Genomic DNA, 21,099 nt, shown 5'->3' with positions numbered 1-21,099 from the left:
CCTGCCTGGGAATCAGCTGTGAGTGACATCATCCTGGCTACAGAGCCTAGCTCAGCAACTCCAGGAGCCACGGACACAGGCAGTCCCACATTAGAACGTTGGTGGTGAGAATTATTATATAGGATGATGATTAACTAAGCACATAATATTTCTTGTTGAAATTCAAATCGACTTCTAAGAAAACTTCAAAAATATGCAGGGGGTTACTTGAAATGCAAGTCATTCTAAAATAAAACCCAGAATAATCTTTCAGAGTATGCGCTGCTTATTATACTCTAAAATAACCAAACATGTTTTATACACTGACTGCATGATCAATACTTGTGCAAAAATCTTGATAGTGTTGTAGAATTTTCACTCACTCTAATGGGGAAAAAGGCATCAAGAGAGGGTCAAACAAAACTTTTTTCAATTCCAGGTTGAGAATATCCAAGTTATTCATAAAAACTACAAAAAAAGTCAACAGATTAAGTTTACAGTTTAGGATAATAGACCAAAGCAATAGAGAGAGAGAGAGAGAGAGAGAGAGAGAGAGAGAGAGAGAGAGAGAGAGAGAGAGTCACTTCTGAGGACATCAACACAACATGCAAAACAACTCAGGTTTCTCTGAAACTCCAGTGGCTACTGGAACTCTGCACTGCTTAAAGGACAAGAAACTTTGGAGTAAATATTGATATTGAGATGTTCCTGCCTACTTAAATCCCAATCAGTGGATGTCCCAGGATATTGAGTGACACCCGCACAGGGCCACTGACTATTCCCTCTGACCGCCATGGCACTGGGTGGTCCATGGGCAGAGACAGGGAGGATTTGGCACCCCTGCTGGCAGGACTGCAGGTGGAGGACTCCCACACAGCTTAGAGAGATCAGTGATGCTGAACGTTAGCTCTGATCATTGCAGCAGTGTCTGGTTAGTGGCAGAGTGGTTCAGGATGGAGTTGGGGCTGAACGAAACGTTATCCTGGCACCGCTAATATTCACTGCCGGCACCTGGATACATCTCTGGTGCACGTAGCAGGTGCACGTTAAGTGGCTTTCTACGCATGTAGGTCAATGGCTGGAGATAAGGTCTCAGACCCAAAATGGATGTGCGCTAATTTTTATTTTGCCCAATGCCCAATTTTGGCAAAAATTTAAAAACGGCCCTTTTTACAGGCGCGCTGAAAAATGGATCTGGACGCCCAAAACATGTGCCTACACAAGTGCAGTCCATTTTTCAGTGCACCTTAGTAAAAGGACCCCTGTGGGGGGTTTTTGCCACTGAGTAGCAAACTTTGACATTGTTTTATGAATTCCAAGGAACCTTTCTTTCTTTCTTTCTTTCTTTCTTTCTTTCTTTCTTTCTTTCTTTCTTTCTTTCTTTTATACTTACAATGTTCCATTTTTTTCGCTTTACATTCACCATTCACAGGAGCAGATAAAGCAAACAGACCCAAGAAAATGGCCAAACTCCACATTTTCAACATCTTTGGTTTTACTTTCTGGACACTGCAGCAGCCTGTTGGAGATAAAGGTGGGGGGGGGGGGGGGGGACCTATCAAAATTGTATTAAGCTAACATCATAGGATTGCCAGCTAGTTCCAGATTTTCATAACAACCTCATCTACAATATTAACAAGGAAAAGAGAGCTTCAAGAATATACTGGTAATGGAGTAAAACCATTACTGGAAACTCTTTGTGATAGTGATAGAGAGAAATTATGTTATTATTCTTTAATGGTCAATTATTGCCATAATAGAATTCACACTTAGGGCTCCTTTTACAAAGCCCCGTAGTGATTCCCATGCAATAATTGTGATGAAACCCATAGGAATTGAATGTGCTTTGTCACATTTGCTACACCGGGAATCACTTCACAAAATTTCACCTTCTAACTTTAGGTGACCTTGCTTGAATTGACCCCAAAGTGGAAATGGTGTGCACTATGAGGAAATACAAATCACTATTTCAGAAACAGTGTAAAATCTTTGCCAGCAGTGAAAGCACCACAGATACACGAACCATGAGAAGTACTACACATGCAGAAAGCACTGTGCCTGTGAAAATGAGTACACAAAGTCAGAGAAAGGGTGTGTACCATGATGAGAAACTGGCAGACTGACAAAATGGCCGGAAAAATATGAAATTTTCCACAACATCATGGAAAATAATATGATGCAAGAATTTTGAAGCTTTTGAAAGGGATAGAGAGATGGATTATAAATAGAAAAATTAACATGATTTATTTCACAATTCCATTTCATTCTAGTTTTAGTAGATTCATTAAAACAGCATTTCAACATAGCTGAAGCCAAGTCAGCCATCAGTGAACTGTTTGACTCAAATATTTATAGCAAAATAATCTGCATCTTCTTTCCTTTCTGTCAATCACCAAGATCTTTGAGTTCTTGAAAATCCCATCCGCAAAGGACATGACTGGAAAAATTACAAAAGTGAGTTATTTTGCACTATACAATGGTCTGACTACAAAGGGCCTGCAGCAGCTCCAGTTGATTCAGAATGCAGCAGCAAGACTCATAGAAGGTTGCACGCGACGTGACCACATCACACCATTTTTGCAAAAACTTCATTGGCTACCACTACAATACAGGGCTAAATTTAAAACTCTATGTCTGATCTTCAAAGCCCTGAAAGGAAACAGCCCTGAGTATCTGAAGAATAGGATGATCCTCCACACACCGCCAAGGACACTAAGGTCCTCCCAAGGACTTTCACTAACTACACCCTCTCCAAAAGACATTACACGATGTGATACCTGCAAGCGAGCCTTCTCCGGAGTAGCTCCCACACTCTGGAATGCATTGCCTGAAAGGCTCCGCTAAACACAAGACTACCTCTACTTCAGGAAGCAGGTGAAAGCTTGGCTCTTCAACCAAGAATTTAATGGAAGAAGTAACTAACTTGTTAGTCTCACTCATACACACACACACACACACAAGGATTGACTCGGGCTGCACATACTGCAGCGGGACATGTTTATCCACTCCTACCCTAGCTGAAATAATATTTAACCATCTCTCTGACCTCACGTTCAACTTTCTTCAAATCAATCACCTTCCTTTCTTACTCATCTATATGTTACAACCTTGCCTTACCCTTCACTAGCAATTATTATTATTTTTTATTTTTCTTACATTTGTACCCCGTGCTGTCCCACTCATAGCAGGTTCAATGCGGCTTACATATTATATACAGGTACTTATTTGTACCTGGGGCAATAGAGGGTTAAGTGACTTGCCCAGAGTCACAAGGAGCTGCCTGTGCCTGCAGTGGGAATGTTCTAGTACATATTGTGTTGTCATTGCAAGTAGTATACCATGCCATACTTTGTATTGTTTGAATATTTTTACTTCTCTAATTGCCTACTACTCATGTTTGATCTATTCTTACTGTGAATTCCTTTTTAAAAGGCGGTAAATAAACATAATGGAATCCTGTTCAGAAGGAAGGGATCCTCAGAAGTTTAGCGGAGATTGGGTGGCAGAGCCGGTGTGTGTGTGTGGGGGGGGGGGGGGGGGGGGCAGGGCTGGTGGTTAGGAGGCGGGGCTAGTGCTGGGCAGACTTCTATGGTCTGTGCTGTGAGGATGGCAGATACTAATCAAGAAACAAAAATTAGCAAATCTGTTTAGAGCAATAAATTAAGAAACTTGTAAATAAATGCTCTAAACAACAACAAATATGTCACTGGTGTATATGTAAAAGGTAATATCTTAGAAGATATTAAATAAAGGCCTCACAAGCCTAGGGTACCAACTCAGTGGATACACCTATAAGGGCTTACATCATAGGCCAACCACCACCTCCGAAAAAACCTGCAGAATGTAATCACTGTGTCCATCTGCAGTAAAAAACGGAGGGTGGTGTAATATTAAATACCTACACAATATGCACAAGTAATATCTTAAATATGTATTATCGGAAAGATAATAATCAAGACAATAGGAGCTATATCATGGGAACATCATTCGGGACAGTCTGAACTGCAAAAGATGAAGTATTTAGCTTCAATCAAAAGGCAGATAGTTCACATCCATAGGGCATCTCGAATCTTGAATGATAGCGAAGAAGCTTCAAAATGTTCCTACGAAGTATGGTTAGAAAGGCACTCTCAATCACTCTCAACAGTTGTAGAATTCTCGCTGTTTCGTTGCTTCATCAGGAGAGGATATGCATAAACATTTATCTTCCATATTGCATACAAAACAAGTCAAAATGGTGAATGCTTATAAAGACACTCCGACGGGTGCACATTTTAATGAATTGACGTCACTTCCTGCAAAGTCTGATCTCGAGACAATCAATTAAAGGTGTTTAATCCTCAATCAATTAAAATGTTAGTAAAAAAACTTCCCATTCCATTGGGCCATTCAGACCATTGGGAAATGTTGTATGTAAATGATATATCCATCTTTGTTCTTTTTGGTGTAAAACCCTGGAAATATCACCTCGTCTACCGTTATCCTGTATTTGCTCAATCACTGTACAGCATAGCTGATCAAACATATGTTTTTCATGAATGCAGCGTTTTATATTTTAACAAGACTGATGAAAACAGGAAGATTGAAAAAGAATGGCCTGGATTGCTCAGGTTCAGATTCACCCAATATAAATAGTGAGGATAGTGTACTCAGGAAAGTCTGTGCAAATAAAAACTTAACTTTGCAGGCTACGTCAATGCAAAATAATTCTCAATTACGTATTTATTTATTTGTGACATTTTTACCCCACATTAGCTCAAGAGTAACACAGGTTCAATGTAGCTTACATAACAAACAAATGATTATAAATGATATATATTAAAAACTATATAAACAGTGTAACCATGGTCCTCCTTCCACGAGGGGGCCAGGACTAGCCCTGCTTAGTTTTAACTGTCTCCATCCAAGGTATGGGATCCAAACCACCTCTCCTCTGTCAGGCACTCGTCCCGGTCTGGCTGCTCTCCGGCTGGCCTGAGCCTTTTTCCTGCTCACGGCAGGGACACACAAAAACTCAGCATTCTCATAGTTTCTTGAAAACATAGGTTTTTATTTTCTCAAACCCCTTTTCTTCAATGCAGCCTTCGTCTTCACTTAGTTTCATCACCAACAATGAAAGATTCAGTTCAGGTTTTCACATTCACCTTCTCAACACAGTTCAATCTTAATTCAGAATACCACAAAGCAGTAAATCCTTGCTTTGTTCCCAATTGTAGCATAACCCTCACAGGCGCTATCTTCTAATCTCAGATAGTTAATGGGTTAGCTTTCTCCACCAGCTCCTTCCCCACTGTATGATTTTCTCCTCTCCAACTGACCACAGTTTAGGCCATACTGACGCCACAAAACCCTTTACCTTTCCTGCTGGAGTCTGAGCAAGACTACTACTACTACTAGTACTACTACTTATCATTTCTATAGCGCTACAAGGCATACGCAGCGCTGCACACCATACACAAAAAGACAGTCCCTGCTCAAAGAGCTTACAATCTAGATAAGACATGAGACAGACAGAACAATTAAGGGTAGGGGAATAAAGAGGTGAGGATAAAGGATAGGGCAAAAGTGAGGGTACTGAGTAAGAGAGTCATGGTTAGGAGTCGAAAGACCTGAGACCTCCATGCACTTCTCCTCCCCCTCTTCCCCTACTTCCTCTTTATCCTATTCCATGTCTTCTTCCGTCCATGGTTCCCCCAGCTCCTGCTCATTCCCTTGATCAGAACTCATTTCCCAATCATTCACTCCTCCCTCCATTTCCTGAGAGTCCTTTGAGATTGTGTTTGGCTGTTTTCCAGTGTTTTCAGTATTAGATTACCCAAGTGGATACACTGCCCATACTGTATATTAAAGTGAGTCCTGCTGGTCTCCCAGTGGTTTCTGGGGATGGTAGTTTCTTCCCCTAACTAGTGGTTTCACTGGCGTTTTGGCCACTAGAAGGCGAACCTTTTGTCTAGAAGGAATTCTCCGAGGACAAGCAGGCTGCTTGTTCTCACTGATGGGTGATGTCCGCCTCAGCCCCTCCAATCGGAAGCCTTTGCTAGCCCTCGCGCGCCGGGTAATCTCGCTCACTGACAGGCACGCTTCGTGTCTTCGGTGTCTGGGGGCCGAGCACCGCCCTCAGGCCTGTAGTCTGTGTTCCCTTTTACAGAAGCGGACTCAGGTAGCGAGGTTAGCCCAGTGGAACTTTTTGTTCTCGGGCTCTTCGTCGGCATCGGCACCGGGGGTATCGAGTGCATCGACGTCTTCAGCGTCCAGACCTTCATCCTCGGCCGCCAGTGCATCGAGGCATCGACCCTCTGCATCGGCGCTGAGACATCGGACGACTGTATCGACGTCGGTGGTACCGGGACCTCGTCTGCTGATGTCGTCGGACGGTGGTGCTTCGTCTGGAGTGCAGGTGAGGGCTGTCCATTCCCCTGCTGGTGGCGGTGAGCCTTCGGGTGGGTCTCCCCCTACCCTGAGGGCTCCTGCGGTACAGCCCCCCCGAGATCGACTCTCTTCGGTCTCGGCCCCGAGGAAGAGACGGCTGGATTCTACGTCCTCCTCGTCGGTGCCGGGAAGCGCCGGTGACGTGCTTCGCAAAAAATCTAAGAAGCATCGACACCGGTCTCCTTCCCGTGTCGGCACCGAGAGCTCTGGGTTGCCGAGGGAGTCGGCACCCAGCAGGCATCGGCACCGAGAGGACCGCTCACCCTCTGTCCAAGAGGTGTCGATGCGCTCCACTCTGGACAGCCCGGAACAGCCTCCACGCCCGGAACAGGTTCTGACGTCGACGCCTGCATCGACTTCCATGCCTTTTCTGCAGCCGCTCTGAACGAGAGCCTCCGGGCCGTTCTCCCAGAGATTCTGGGAGAGCTGTTGCGCCCTACCCCTCCGGTACCGGCGGTGCTTGCGCCACTGGTACCGTCAAGCTTGGCGCCGGCTGGTCCATCGCCCGGGGTGAGGTCGCCGGCGTCGATGCCGCGTGCGGTACCGACTGCCATCGCCTCCCAGGAAGGCTCCCCGACTACGTCAGCGGAGGGAGCTTCACCGATGCGGGCGAGGGAGTCTACCTTTCGACGCCCCCATCATGGACGTGTCTCCACGGAGTCGAGCCGGGCGCGGTTGCAGACACAGGTTTGTGAGCTTGTGTCTGACACCGAGGGTGAGGCCTCGTGGGAGGAAGAGGAAGACATCAGATATTTCTCTGACGAGGAGTCTGAGGGTCTTCCCTCTGATCCCACTCCCTCTCCTGAAAGGCAGCTTTCTCCTCCTGAGAGTCTGTCTTTCGCTTCCTTTGTCCGGGAGATGTCTACGGCCATCCCCTTCCCGGTGGTTGTGGAGGACGAGCCCAGGGCTGAAATGTTTGAGCTCCTGGACTATCCTTCTCCGCCTAAGGAAGCGTCCACAGTACCCATGCACCATGTCCTGAAAAAGACATTGCTGGCGAACCCACATTCCCAAGAAGATCGAGTCCCAGTACCGGATCCATGGGGACCCAGAGCTGATGCGCACCCAGTTGCCTCATGACTCTGGAGTTGTGGATTTGGCCCTAAAGAAGGCTAAGAGTTCTAGGGAGCATGCTTCGGCGCCCCCGGGCAAAGACTCTAGAACCTTAGACTCCTTTGGGAGGAAGGCCTACCATTCTTCTATGCTCTTGGCCAAAATTCAGTCCTACCAGCTCTACACGAGCATACATATGCGGAACAATGTGCGGCAGTTGGCGGGCTTGGTGGGTGCGCTCCCCCCTGAGCAAGCCAAGCCTTTTCAGGAGGTGGTCAGGCAGCTGAAGGCGTGCAGAAAATTCCTGGCCAGAGGGGTGTATGACACCTTTGATGTTGGTTCCAGGGCCGCTGCTCAAGGTGTGGTGATGCGCAGGCTCTCATGGCTGCGTGCCTCCGACCTGGAGAACAGACTCCAGCAGCGGATTGCGGACTCGCCTTGCCGTGCGGATAACATTTTTGGAGAGAAAGTCGAACAGGTGGTAGAGCAGCTCCACCAGCGGGATACCGCATTCGACAAGTTCTCCCGCCGGCAGCCTTCAGCATCTACCTCTACAGGTAGAAGATTTTTCGGGGGAAGGAAGACTGTTCCCTACTCTTCTGGCAAGCGTAGGTACAATCCTCCTTCTCGACAGCCTGTGGCCCAGGCTAAGCCCCAGCGCGCTCGCTCTCGTCAGCAGCGTGCGACTCAGCAAGGCCCCTCGGCTCCCCAGCAAAAGCAAGGGACGAGCTTTTGACTGGCTCCAGCAGAGCATAGCCGACATCCAAGTGTCAGTGCCGGGCGACCTGCCAGTCGGAGGGAGGTTGAAAGCTTTTCACCAAAGGTGGCCTCTCATAACCTCCGATCAGTGGGTTCTCCAAATAGTCCGGCAAGGATACACCCTCAATTTGGCCTCCAAACCTCCAAATTGTCCACCGGGAGCTCAGTCTTACAGCTTCCAGCACAAGCAGGTACTTGCAGAGGAACTCTCCGCCCTTCTCAGTGCCAATGCGGTCGAGCCCGTGCCATCCGGGCAGGAAGGGCTGGGATTCTATTCCAGGTACTTCCTTGTGGAAAAGAAAACAGGGGGGATGCGTCCCATCCTAGACCTAAGGGCCCTGAACAAATACCTCGTAAAAGAAAAGTTCAGGATGCTTTCCCTGGGCACCCTCCTTCCCATGATTCAGGAAAACGATTGGCTATGCTCTCTGGACTTAAAGGACGCCTACACGCACATCCCGATACTGCCAGCTCACAGACAGTATCTGCGATTTCAGCTGGGCACACGTCACTTCCAGTACTGTGTGCTACCCTTTGGGCTCGCCTCTGCGCCCAGGGTGTTCACAAAGTGCTTGGCTGTAGTAGCAGCGGCACTTCGTAGACTGGGGGTACACGTGTTCCCATATCTCGACGATTGGCTGGTGAAGAACACATCCGAGGCAGGAGCCCTGCAGTCCATGCAGATGACTATTCGCCTCCTGGAGCTACTGGGGTTTGTGATAAATTATCCAAAGTCCCACCTTCTCCCAGTGCAGAGACTTGAATTCATAGGAGCTCTGCTGGATTCTCGGACGGCTCGCGCCTATCTCCCAGAGACGAGAGCCAACAACTTGTTGTCCCTCGTCTCGCGGGTGCGAGCGTCCCAGCAGATCACAGCTCGGCAGATGTTGAGATTGCTGGGCCACATGGCCTCCACAGTTCATGTGACTCCCATGGCCCGCCTTCACATGAGATCTGCTCAATGGACCCTAGCTTCCCAGTGGTTTCAGGCTGCTGGGGATCTAGAAGACGTGATCCACCTGTCCACGAGTTTTCTCAAATCCCTGTATTGGTGGACGATTTGGTCCAATTTGACTCTGGGACATCCTTTCCAAATTCCTCAGCCACAAAAAGTGCTGACCACGGATGCGTCTCTCCTGGGGTGGGGAGCTCATGTTGATGGGCTCCACACCCAAGGCAGCTGGTCCCTCCAGGAACGCGATCTGCAGATCAATCTTCTGGAGTTGCGAGCGATCTGGAACGCTCTGAAGGCTTTCAGAGATCGGCTGTCCCACCAAATTATCCAAATTCAGACAGACAACCAGGTTGCCATGTATTACGTCAACAAGCAGGGGGGCACCGGATCTCGCCCCCTGTGTCAGGAAGCCGTCAGCATGTGGCTCTGGGCTTGCCGTCACAGCATGGTGCTCCAAGCCACATATCTGGCAGGCGTAAACAACAGTCTGGCCGACAGGTTGAGCAGGATTATGCAACCTCACGAATGGTCGCTCAATTCTCGTGTAGTGCGACAGATCTTCCAGGTGTGGGGCACCCCCTTGGTAGATCTCTTCGCATCTCGAGCCAACCACAAACTCCCTCAGTTCTGTTCCAGGCTTCAGGCCCACAGCAGACTGGCATCGGATGCCTTCCTCCTGGACTGGGGGGAGGGTCTCCTGTATGCTTATCCTCCCATACCTCTGGTGGGGAAGACTTTGCTGAAACTCAAGCAAGACCGAGGCACCATGATTCTGATTGCTCCTTTTTGGCCGCGTCAGATCTGGTTCCCTCTTCTTCTGGAGTTGTCCACCGAAGAACCGTGGAGATTGGAGTCTTTTCCGACCCTCATCACACAGGACGAAGGGGCGCTTCTGCATCCCAACCTCCGGTCCCTGGCTCTCACGGCCTGGATGTTGAGAGCGTAGACTTTGCCTCTTTGGGTCTGTCAGAGGGTGTCTCCCGCATCTTGCTTGCTTCCAGGAAAGATTCCACTAAGAGGAGTTACTTCTTTCTGTGGAGGAGGTTTGCCGTCTGGTGTGTCAACAAGGCCCTAGATCCTCGCTCTTGTCCTACACAGACCCTGCTTGAATACCTTCTGCACTTGTCTGAGTCTGGTCTCAAGACCAACTCTGTAAGGGTTCACCTTAGTGCAATCAGTGCATACCATTACCGTGTGGAAGGTAAGCCGATCTCAGGACAGCCTTTAGTTGTTCGCTTCATGAGAGGTTTGCTTTTGTCAAAGCCCCCTGTCAAGCCTCCTACAGTGTCATGGGATCTCAATGTCGTTCTCACCCAGCTGATGAAACCTCCTTTTGAGCCACTGAATTCCTGCCATCTGAAGTACTTGACCTGGAAGGTCATGTTCTTGGTGGCAGTTACTTCAGCTCGTAGAGTCAGTGAGCTTCAGGCCCTGGTAGCCCAGGCCCCTTACACCAAATTTCATCATAACAGAGTAGTCCTCCGCACTCACCCTAAGTTCTTGCCAAAGGTTGTGTCAGAGTTCCATCTGAACCAGTCAATTGTCTTGCCAACATTCTTTCCCCGTCCCCATTCCTGCCCTGCTGAACGTCAGCTGCACACATTGGACTGCAAAAGAGCATTGGCCTTCTATTTGGAGCGGACACAGCCCAACAGACAGTCCGCCCAATTGTTTGTTTCTTTTGATCCCAACAGGAGGGGAGTGGCTGTAGGAAAACGCACCATATCCAATTGGCTAGCAGATTGCATTTCCTTCACTTACGCCCAGGCTGGGCTGGCTCTTGAGGGTCATGTCACGGCTCATAATGTCAGAGCCATGGCAGCGTCGGTAGCCCACTTGAAGTCAGCTACCATTGAAGAGATTTGCAAAGCTGCGACGTGGTCTTCTGTCCACACATTCACATCTCACTACTGCCTCCAGCAGGATACCCGACGCGACAGTCGGTTCGGGCAGTCAGTGCTTCAGAACCTGTTTGGGCTTTAGGATCCAACTCCACCCCCCGAGGGCCCTGTTTGTTCTGTTCCAGGCTGCACTCTCAGTTAGTTGGTAAATTTTTTAGGTCAATCTCAGTTATGTCCTCGCCGTTGCGAGGCCCAATTGACCATGGTTGTTGTTTTGAGTGAGCCTGGGGGCTAGGGATACCCCATCAGTGAGAACAAGCAGCCTGCTTGTCCTCGGAGAAAGCGAATGCTACATACCTATAGAAGGTATTCTCCGAGGACAGCAGGCTGATTGTTCTCACAAACCCGCCCGCCTCCCCTTTTGGAGTTGTGTCTTCCCTTCTCTTTGTCTTGCTACATATGAGACTGGCCGGCACGAGCCGGTTTCGGGCGGGAAGACGGCCACGCATGCGCGGTGCGCATCGGCACGCGAGGGCTAGCAAAGGCTTTTGCTAGTGAAGATTCCGATTGGAGGGGCTGCCGCGGACGTCACCCATCAGTGAGAACAATCAGCCTGCTGTCCTCGGAGAATACCTTCTACAGGTATGTAGCATTCGCTTTAGTGAAGGAGAGTCATTACATCTAAAGGGAAAACATCTCCCCCGTCCCTGTTTCGGCAGTACCGGAATTAGACTCCTTTCAGACCCCTCACATACCCCCCTGCTTAAGTGATTGCTAGTATTCTCTTGTCCTTCAATAGCAATCTGAGATAATACATCTGCATTTGTCAATAGCTTCCCTGCCCTATGCTCCACTTGAAACCAGTAGGGCTGCAAGACCAGATACCACCGAGTGAGTCAAGCATTGCTATTCTTCATATGCCCTAACCATTTAAGTGGTGCATGATCAGTCACTAGGGTAAAGATTCGCCCATCCAAATTGAAATAACACATCTGTATAGCCCATTTGATGGCTAAACACTCCCTCTCTATTGTATATTGAAGAGTAACGGGTTTCATGCGGAAGCAACTTTCGACTCAGATACATGAGAGGGTGTTCCTGCCTCTCATGTACCTGAGATAATACCGCACCCAAACCCACACCTGAGGCATCAGCCCGCAGAACAAAGGATTTGGAAAAATCAACTGCTTTTAATAGGGGTTCTTGGCACAGGGTTAGCCTTAACCTATTGAATGCCTCTAGCCTCTTCTCATCCCATTGAAGTCTATTTGGAGCCTCCTTTTTAAGCTTGTTTGTTAGCAGAGTAGCCCTAGATGCAAAATGAGGTATGAAACGTCGATAGTATACCACTAATCCCAAGAAACTTCTCAATTTCTTCTTGTTCCTGGGGCATGGGAATTCCTGAATACTCTCTACTTTGTTACACAGGGGGGTTATCTGCCCATCTCCTACCCTGTATACCAGATACTTCACCTTCTTTTGGCCGAAGCGGCACTTTTGAGGATTCAATGTCAAACCTGCTCGCCAGAAAGCCCCCAGCACCTCCCGAACCCGTACAACATGTGAGGGCCAGTCTTCACTATGGATCATTACATTGTCTAAATATGCAGCAGCGTATACTTGGAACCTCATCCAGGAGGCGCTGGCACAAGGCCGCAGCCAAATTAAGGCCGAACGGCATCCTCCTAAACTGAAAAAGACCAAAGGGAGTTGAAAAGGCAGTCTTAGGCCGGGCCTCGGCCGTCAGGGGAATCTGCCAATATCCTTTGGTCAAGCCTAGTGTGGATAGGTACTTGGCAGTTCCCAACCGGTCTAGGACCTCCTCAATACGCGGCATCGGATAGGCTTCGGGAGTGGAAAGGACATTGACCTGCTGGAAGTCGATGCAGAACTGCCAAGTACCATCCAACTTGGGAACCAGTACAACCGAACTTGACCAAGGGCTGAATGACTCCTCAATAACCCCAAAACCAAGCATCTCCTGAACCTGATGAATGACTTCCTGTTTTTTTTTTTGGGGGGGGTGAGACCCAGTAGGGTCTTTGCTTGACCACTTTGCCTGGCTCTGAAATGATATTGTGCATTATGAGATGCGTTTCTCCTGGACAGGGAGTCAGAACATCTCGAAATTCGGCCAAGAGTTCTTGAATTTTTTTCTGCTGTCCATCGCTAAGAGTAGCAGCAATTTAGGGCTCCCCAGCCTCAAAACTTTCTGTAATCTGGGGGCCTAATTCTTCCTCTGACTCTGCTACCTCCTGGCTCCACAACCCTCTCCTCTCTTGCCAAGGCTTTAAAACATTAACATGGTATGTCTGTTCCCTAGCTTGCTCATTTTTCACCATGTAGGTTATGGGCCCCAGCTTTCTCTCTATCGTAGCTAGACCCCTCCAGTTACTTGTGAATTTATAGGGAGAATCTGGTACCAATATTAATACTTTATCTCCTACCTCAAATACCCTCTCTACACTCTTTCTATTGTAATACACCTTCTGATAGTTCTGACTCCACTCCAATTGCTGTTGGGCACAGTCACTCAGCCTACGTAACCTCTCCTTCAACTTTACCAAATAGCTAGCCACATCACGGTCCTCCTTTTCTGAGAGTACCCACTGCTTCTTTAGAACATCTAACACCCCTCGGGGGTGGTCACCCATACATTAACTCAAATGGGGAGACTCCCAGGGAGGCCTGAACATTCTCCCTATATACATAGAGAGGAAAAGGAAGCAACAGGTCCCATTCTTCATGGCAGGAACCCAATCCCTTCCTTAACAACAGCTTTAAGATTTTGTTGAATCTCTCAACCAGACCATTAGTTTGAGGGTGGTAAGCAGCAGTTCGGATGTGATGTATACCGAAAGCCTCCCACACTTGAGCTAAGGTATGCGAAAGGAAGTTTGTTTCCATATCAGTAACTACCTCCCTTGGGAAACCCACCTCACAAAATATATGAATTAGCTGTGAAGCAATTACTCTTGCTGAGGTGCTACGAAGAGGCATTGCCCAGGGATACCGGGTTGCCATATCCATTACCACTAGAATATATAAAAAAAAACCTCTCCTGAATCTAACGATAGGCCCAATCATATCCATGGCTAGGCAGGTCACTGGGGTTCCTATGCGGGGTAGTGGTCGTAATGGTACCCATCCCGAGATCTGCTCGGACACTTTCTGACACTGGACACAAGAGTTACAAAACTGCTCCACCCCTTTATACACCCCGGGCCAATAAAATCGGTTAAGTACCTGTATGAAGGTATTCTGAGCTTCTTTATGCCCGCCTAAGGGATGGTCATGAGATAACCATATCATTAAGTCCCAAAACCCCTGAGGTATCACCAGTTGTTTCTGGGGTTCTGCTCCTGTCCCTACACGAGCCACTCTAAACAATAACCCCTGTTGCTCAGTTAGGCTGCTCATCCAACTCCACGTACAGATCAGAACGTTCTTTTTTTTTTCTGAGAGAGCTGATAATATGTGAGTTATCTATATAGGAACTCTTTTCAACACAGCCCTACTACATCATGATAAAAATAGCCAGGAGACGTTTCCTGATTTATGCGACCCAGGACGAAAGTCCTGGAGATGTGAAGAAAATGGGCTTGTTTTTATTACAAAAATAGAGTGGAGGTGTAGGATAATAGCACAGTGTGTTGAGAACTGGGGGGAGCTGGGTTCAGTTCTCACTGCAGCTCCTCCTGATCTTGATTGAGTGCGCCCATTGGATAATTTTATTTATTTATTTGCTGCATTTGTATCCCACATTTTCCCACCTATTTGCAGGCTCAATGTGGCTTACATTATATAGCAATGGCATCACCATTATCAGAGTAAGAGGTTCAGCATATTGTTACAATTAATGTACAAGAATAACAGGTAGGTAGGGAAAATATAATGATAATACATAACATACATGATGAGCTCTGAACCATCAATAGCCAACCAATTATTGATAATTGGCACTCATTAAAACTTGCGAGCGCATCTGGATGTGCGCTATACTAGAAGGCACAGTGGTTAACTCCCACGGTGCATATCTCAAAATGGGGCGTGGCCATGGGTATGACAGGGCGTACTGAAAAGTTGCATGTGGAATTAGAGAATACCACCTAACTGCGCCAAAAATGGACACCAGCATTTACACTAGGTTTCAGCAGGCGTAAAGTCTGGCGTCCAGAAGTGAGGCGCGAGATCTACCCTAACCGCTGTTCTCTATAAGGTGCACACCTTTTAAAGAATTTGCTTAGCGCTGAATTTTTCAGCACCACTTATTGAATCCCTTTCTTAGGGGGTCTTTTACTAAGCCGTGGTTGCGAAATTAGCTTGGCGTCTTGGCGTTTACCACCAACTGATTTCTGCCACGAGCCAAGAATGCTACCGTGGCTTAGTAAAAGACTCCTTTCAGCCTTCCGTTGTGCTAGCTACAAAACTCAGATTGTAAGCCCACTAAGGAAAGAGATATTCCCTGCGCGACTCATTTTCTGCCAAAGTCGCTATGCCCACATTAGCCCTCTCCTCAAGTCACTTCACTGGCTCCCTATCCGTTTCCGCATTCAGTTTAAACTTCTCTTACTGACCTATAAATGCATTCACTCTGCCGCTCCCCAGTACCTCTCCACTCTTGTCTCTCCCTACGCCCCCCCTCGGGTACTCCGTTCTGTTGACAAATCTCTCTTATCTGTCCCCTTCTCCTCTACTGCTATTTCCAGACTCCATTCCTTTTATCTTGCTGCACTTCACGCCTGGAATAGATTTCCCGAGCCTGTGCGTCTAGCCCCCTCTTTGGCCGTTTTCAAGTCCAAACTTAAAGCCCACCTCTTTACCACTGTTTTTGACTCTTAACCACTGCTCACTTGCCCTGTCCTTTTATCCTACCTCTTTATTCCCTTACTCTTAATTGTTCTGTCTGTCTGCCTGTCTTATCTAGATTGTAAGCTCTTTGAGCAGGGACTGTCTTTTTGTGTTTGGTGTACAGCGCTGCGTATGCCTTGTAGCGCTATAGAAATGATAAGTAGTAGTAGTAGTAGTATCAATGATGAAGCGCGGAAAACTCTCCCTCTCGTCCTGCCCGCTCCCAGGCATATCGCAGTATTTTGTCAGACTCCTACTCCCTGGCGAAATAAGGGAACCTCTCTAACAACTGTCCCGGGTCACCTGGAAACTCCCCCTGACCTAGAAGGTCCCTTAAATTCCCCCTTCTCTGCTCCTGAGCCATTTTCTTCTGTTGAGAGCTCATCCTTGTTTTCCCCGGACCCCCAAGGATATCTCCGTGAAAAGGAAAAACCTGTGACAATGGCATTTCAGGGATTTCTGCCTGTTTCTCTTGAGCTCGGGTGGCCACTAACACCTGCCATCCCCCAATGCACTGTGAGAAAGAGGCCCAGTCTCGCCCCAGAATGAGATCCTGTGGGAGCTGCAGAAGCACCGCCACCAAAACCCGATGGATCCCAGCCTGACGCTTGATCTCCACCTGCCTGACCGGGTATTGGGAAGTGGCTCCATGTATGCATTGAATGGACACTGACAGGTCACCCCCTTTTACCTTTCTCCCTTTCTTCCTCTCAATCTGATCCCACAGAGCTTGGGAGCACATAGTTTGATCCACCCCAGAGTCCAACAGCCCTTCCACCGGGGCACCCCTAATCTCCACCCACTTGGTGAACCGTGGTCCTTTTTGTGAGGAGGAGTGAGAAGTTAGGCCTAACTTAGTCATACAATCCCTTCCAACAATGCCCCTGTCGCCCGCAGCGGTAACATATTCTTTCCTCCCCAACCCACCTCTCTTTACTCAACAGGGAACCTCTGGGAGCTTTAACCCTAGACCACTGCGAGACCACCTCTTGACCCCCTGAATACTGTGACTCCAGAAAACACTCCATCCATTTGATAGCTTCTTCTAGAGTCTCATACCCTTTCCTCACCAAATTCACCTTTATCACCTCAGGAAGAGCCTCCAGGAACTGTTCTAGTACCAGTTCTTGCATAAGTTGAGCCACTGACCTCTTGTCGGGCTCCAACCATTTTGTAGCAAAGTCCATAAGCTTCTGCGACAGGGCCTTCGGGGTGTCCCCCTCAGACTACCTCCAGCTTTGGAATTGACAACGATAAGTTTGTCTGTTTACACCATATCGGTCCAAAATAGCAGTTATTAACTTGGCGTGGAAGGAAATAATCGAACGTCGCCGGCGAAATAGATTGCTGGCGATCTATTCTAGCGGCGGCGCAACAGCTGGCCAGAACAGTATTATTAAAAAAGATGGTCGGATATCTTTTTTTTTTCGATAATACGGTTTGGCCCGACGAAATGCCTTGGATTTCGATGGGTTTGACATCGCCGGGTGTGTTTTACCGCGATAATGGAAAAAACTGCCAGCGATCTCAAACCCGGCGAAATCCAAGGCATTTGGCCATGGGAGGAGCCAGCATTTGTAGTGCACTGGTCCCCTTCACATGCCAGGACATCAACCGGGCACCCTAGGGGGCACTGCAGTGGCCTTCATAAATTGCTCCCAGGTACATAGCTCCCTTATCTTGTGTGCTGAGCTCCCCAAATCCCCCCCAAACCCACTCCTTACAACTATGCACCACTACAATAGCCCTTAGGGATGATGGGGGGCGAAGGGGGGCACCTACATGTGGGTACAGTTATTTGGGGGGGAGTTAGAGGGCTCACATTTACCACTACAAGTGTAACAGGTAGGGGGAGAATGGGCCTGGGTCCGCCTGCCTGAAGTGCACTGCACCCACCAAACACTGTTCTAGGACCTGCATACTGCTGTCAGGGTGCTGGGTATGACATTTGAGGCTGGAATACAGGCTGGCACAAAAGGTGTTTCTTTTTCTTTTTTGTGTGGGAGGGGTTTGGTGACCACTGGGGGAGTACAGGGAGGTCATTCCCTATTCCCTCCAGTGGTCATCTGGTCAGTTGGGGCATCTTTTTGAGGCTTGGTCGTGAAAATGGAAGGACCAAGTAAACCCGGCGAAATGCTGATTATCGCCGGGTTTAATTTCTACATTATTCACGAAAGCCGGCCATCTGGTAGCCACGCCCATGCCCGCCCATGTCCCGCCTTCGCTTCACCAGTGACACACCCCCTTGAACTTTCATTGGCGATGCGAAGGGAAAGTGGCGATGCTGTTAAAAAGCCAGCTTTCAATTATACGCTTTTCGCCGCTTTTGCGAAATCGCCGGTGATCTCCCAATTTGTGTCGGAAGATCGCCGGCGAAAAGTTTTGATTATAAGCTGGATAGTCTGCTACTTCTCCCGGGGATAGGCTCCGAAAAGCCACTAGGTCTTCTCCTGACAGTGCCGGAGCCAGCCGGATTGTCCACTGCTCCTGTGGCCAGGCTGCGGCTAGAGCCACTCGTTTAAAAGTTCCCAGGTAATTCTCAATATCAACGTTCTCTGCCAGCTTACCCCAGGATAGCCAATTTACATTCCCAGGTTTTCCGGGTCCACGAGAGCCTCTGACTCCCGCTTCCTCTGATAGAGTACCCCCTCATCTCTGCATCTGTCCCGTATGCATCATCTCCTGAACCAAGTCCAAAAGGGGCTGTTGTTGAGCTCGAGAGGCTGCCAACGAATCCTCCATAAGTTTCTGAGCCATTTCTTGCTGCTTTTGGATTTGGTGGGCCATAAATGACAGCAGCTCCTTAGGATCCATGCTCTCTCTCCGTCCAGTAGCCCTTAAAAGAAGGATTGAAAAAACAACAACCTCCAAGTGTGGCTTTCCAACAGCTTAGGTCCTCCAGAGAAACCCCCCTTCCGGTTACCCACACACAATCCGATGCGAGAGATCCAAGATGGTGACCTGAATGGAGGAAGACGAAGCAGCTCCTAAGCCCGTCTTATTACCTTTTCTATACTTAATTAAAGAAATGCCTAAATGGAGAGGAAGGCAAAGGCCAAGCCCTGCGGCGTCTTCCTCACCTTTAATCGGGGCTATGGATCGCTTTGTTGTGCCAGGAATTCAGGGAGGATGTGATTCTTCGCTGATTGTAGAAACGGAGAAAGGAGAAACATTTCCACAAGAAGAAGTAAACACCACACTCAGCCCCGAGCTGAGGTATTCGCCGCCAATGCCAGCGTTCGTGCAGGAAGCATATGTGCAGATTTCTACACCTCCCGAAGAGGTGGAAGTAGTTGCTGCAGCCGGGTCAGACTCCTGCAATCGATCACAGATTGCCCCAATGGAGAAGGGCAGTGACCAGCATGGCGACGGCGTCTCTGAAAGAAAATCTAACGAGTTGGAGAAGAAAACTTTCGAAGCTCCTGAGTATTCTTCAGCAACACTCAGTAAGTCTTCTCTTTTGCCTAAACCCTCAACCATTACTCTCGAAACAATATGGGAAGCACTTTTGACTTTGGAAACGTCTTTTTCTCAGAAACTGTCATTCCTATCCCAGAAAATACAAGCTCCAAATGAAGCCATTTTTAAAATTGAGAAACAAATTAAAGCTATAGAAGAAAAACTGAAGAAAATGTTAAAGACATTAAAATATCTCAGCAGATACAAGTAGATATTATAAAAGAAAATAAATGGCTACAGACTAAAGTGGAAAACGTAGAAAACCAACAAAGATCAAAGATCCTACGAGTGATAAATTTTCCTAGACAAGAAATGCTGGCATCTTTGCTGACTTTTAAAAAGTATATGTTTGATATCTTAAAAATTCCAGAACAGGCTTGTCCACCAATATCTAACATCTACTATTTACAGCCATATAAAAGATCAATTATAGATGGACAACTTGAATCTGAAGGAATTGAACCAGTAATTGAGACTTTGAATCTTTCACAAATAATAGAAGCTGATAATTTGGGTTTGGAACCACGATCTCTTATTGTAACATTTGTTCTGCAACCAGACAGAGACTGGGTGTTAAAACAATTTTTCAGACATAGGAAAGAAACTTTTTTGAATTTCCAAGTATGAATATACCCAGACGTTTCCAAAGTAACACAAAAGAGACGTCAAAATTTCCTTAAATTACGTCCCACTGTGTTTCAGATGGGAGGTTTATTTTGGTTGAAGTTTCCCTGCAAATGTGTAGTGAAGCTGAATTCAGTAAAATATATTTTCTTTGATCCTCTGCATTTAAACTCATTCTTAGAATCTAAGAAAGTAATTACCCCACACTTAAATTCAGAAACAGTCCCGACATCGACTCCTTAGTTAACAAGATTATAATCCTGTGTACCTCCTCTTCAGGCCTCTGGATAGAGTTTAAATACTATTATTACTTTATATCATGCCTTATTTCTCTCTCTTACTTGTGGACTAACATAAGAGGATTGTGAACTGTTACCAGTATTTTTTTTTGTTTGCTTACTATTATTGTGAATATAATCTTCTTTTTTCTGTACAAGATATCTTCTTGGATTTTAATATGAAATATAAATAAAGAAATTTTAAAAAAAACCCACACACAATCCTTCCCCGGGTTCTGTATATGCTTACCAGAACATGGAAAGGTATGTGCTTCTTTTACTGGCGGGTTGTCCAATCAATCCCACCACTGCCACCATATGTAACCAGGGTCCTCCTTCCACGTGGAGGCTAGGGCTTACCCTGCTTAGCCTTAGCTGTTTCCCTCTAAGGTATGGGATCCAAACCACCTCTCCTCTGTCAGGCACTGGTCCCGGTCTGGCTGCTCTCCGGCTGGCCTGAGCCTATTTCCTGCTCACGGCAGTGTCACACAAAAACTCAGCATTCTCATAGTTTCTTGAAAACACAGGTTTTTATTTTCTCAAAACCCTTTTCTTCAATACAGCCTTTATTCTTCACTTAGTTTCATCACCAACAATGAAAGATTCAGTTCAGGTTTTCACATTCACCTTCTCAACACAGTTCAATCTTAATCCAGAATACCACAGTGCAGTAAATCCTTGCTTTGTTCCCAATTGTAGCATAACCCTCACAGGCACTATCTTCTAGCCTCAGATAGTTAATGGGTTAGCTTTCTCCACCAGCTCCTTCCCCACTGTATGATTTTCTCCTCTCCAACTGTCCACAGTCTTGGCCATACTGACGCCACAAAATGATGATATGTGAAGTTTCTTCAGTATTGCTGAGGTGAAA

The 21,099-nt window shown here is 47.3% G+C and overlaps 2 long non-coding RNA genes across 2 annotated transcripts in view; both read right to left on the bottom strand.

Moving 5' to 3' along the window:
* Positions 1-447, bottom strand: part of LOC115475495 — a 17,615-nt gene extending 17,168 nt beyond the window's left edge. Inside the window, exon 1 of the long non-coding RNA XR_003943048.1 lies at positions 363-447. This is a non-coding gene — a long non-coding RNA (uncharacterized LOC115475495). The remainder of the gene's footprint in view (positions 1-362) is intronic.
* LOC115475497 lies at positions 437-21,099 on the bottom strand. The gene is made up of 3 exons (XR_003943050.1): positions 20,479-21,099; positions 1,373-1,498; positions 437-447 (listed from the first exon to the last, which is right to left on the bottom strand). It is a non-coding gene; the product is annotated as an uncharacterized LOC115475497 (long non-coding RNA).

This window comes from Microcaecilia unicolor, chromosome 8 (assembly GCF_901765095.1).
Source record: "Microcaecilia unicolor chromosome 8, aMicUni1.1, whole genome shotgun sequence".
NCBI lineage: Eukaryota > Metazoa > Chordata > Amphibia > Gymnophiona > Siphonopidae > Microcaecilia > Microcaecilia unicolor.
This window is presented reverse-complemented; position numbering and strand designations above follow the sequence as displayed.